Here is a 2,155-nt window from a genome sequence, read left to right on the forward strand (position 1 = left end):
CCCACCCAAGCCACCTCCAGTGATTTTTTCCTATACAAATGGCCTGTCTTGGATCATGCTGCAGACTTTCCTAAAAACTCTCAAATGTTCACAAAACCCAAGAAGCAGCATCTGGCCTTGGCATGCCCCATACCTCTTGCTGAACAGCCTCAAGCCCGCACTAGTGGCAGCTGGCTTCATTTCCTGGCTGGGCTTCTCAAAGCACCTCTAAGCTCAGCACAGATAGCAGCCATCTGTAAACTGTCAGGTGGCTCCAAAGTGCACAGGCTATGACTGAACTCAGCCTGCAGCTAAGCACCTCCCAAGAGGCCCTTGGGCCAGCACACCCACTGGCCTGCTTCAACCAGAGCAGGAGCACCATCCAGGGCTTCTTCTAAGGAAGAAACACCTGAAGGGCAGACTGAGCAGGCACCAGAGCCCTGCTTAAGTGAATCTTGCTCTGTAGGGTCAGCCCTTCATGAGCCAATTCCCATGAGCAATCAGCCCAAGGGTCAATTTCCCCCACTGGCATACAAATAGCAACCAAGTCTCAACTACAATAAGAGGGCACACACAACCCACACAAGGGACACACCTGGAGCACCTGGCTCAGATGACCAGGAAAGACATGCCACTGGGCCCTACTGGATACCTACTACATAAAGCCACTCTACCAAGTTAGGGAGACTTAGGATCCTTACTTAATACATAGAAACAAGCATGGGAAGACAGCTAAAATGTGGAGACAAAAAAAAAAAGTCCCAAATGAAAGAACAAAACAAATCTCCAGAAAAAGAATGAAACAAAATAGAGGCAAACAAGCTACCAAATGCAGAGTTCAAAACACTGGTGATAAGGATGCTCGGTGAACTTAGGAGAAGAGTAGAGGAAATCAGTTAGAACTTTAACAGATAGAAAACACAAAAATAGACGTAAAAACAAAAAAGGAGTCAGTCAGAAAGGAAGACTCCAATAACTAAAATGAAGAATATATTAGAGGAAATCAACAGATTAGATGAAGCCAAGGATCAAATCAGTGATTTAGGAGATAAGAATAGCAACAAGAAAAAAGAATCCAAAAAATTGAAGATAGTTTAAGGGGCCTCCAAGACAACATAGCAACATTTTCATCAAAGGGGTACCAGATGAAGAGAGAGAACAAGAAATTTAAAAATCTATTTGAAGAAATAATGACGGAAAACTTTCCTAACTTGGTGAAGGCAATAGGCATACAAACCCAGGAAGCTCAGAGAGTCCCAAACAAGATGAACCCAAAGATGTCCACACCAATACATGTCATAATTAAATGCTAAAGAGTAAAGACAGAGTCTTAAAAGCAGCAAGAGAAAGCAGTTAGTTACCTACAAAGGAGCTCTCATAAAACTATTAGCTGATTTCTCAACTGAAACTTTGCAGATCAGAAGGAATTGGTACAAAATATTTAAAGTGATGAAAAGTAAGCACTTACAACCAAGATTACTCTACTTAGCAAAGCTATCATTTAGAATCGAAGGACAAATAAAGAACTTAAGATACAAGAAAAATCTAAAGGAGTTCATCACCACCAAGTCAATGTTACAGGAAATGTTGGAGAGATCTATTTAAGAAGAAGAAAACCTGTATCAAAAATATGAATAATAAAACGGTGATAACTACATATCTGTCAACAAGTACTTCAAATGAAAAAAAATTAAATGCTCCAAGCAAAAGATAGGGTGGATAAATGGAAAAGAAACTTAGAACCTTACATATGCTGCCTACAAGAGACTCACTTCAGATCAAAAGACATGCACAAATTGAAAGTAAGGAGATAGAAACAGATAATTCATGAAAATGGAAATTTAAAAAAAATCTGGGGTAGTAATACTTATCCTATACAAAATAGACTTTAGGCTATAACAAGATACCAAGAAAAATGCAGTAATCCCACTTCTGGGTATTTATTCAAAGAAACACAGAAAACTACTTTGGGGGGACATGTGCATACATACATTTATTGCAGCATTATTTACAATAGGCAAGATATAGGGCAACTTGAGTGTCCATCAGTGGATAAATGGATAAAGAGGTGGTATACATATACAATGGAATGTTATTCAGTCATAAAAATAAATTTTTAAAAAATGATAAATAAATAAATGAATTCTTGCCATCTGCAACAACATGGGTGGGCCTA

The sequence above is a fragment of the Pteropus vampyrus genome, unplaced genomic scaffold (assembly GCF_000151845.1).
Source record: "Pteropus vampyrus isolate Shadow unplaced genomic scaffold, Pvam_2.0 Scaffold12, whole genome shotgun sequence".
NCBI lineage: Eukaryota > Metazoa > Chordata > Mammalia > Chiroptera > Pteropodidae > Pteropus > Pteropus vampyrus.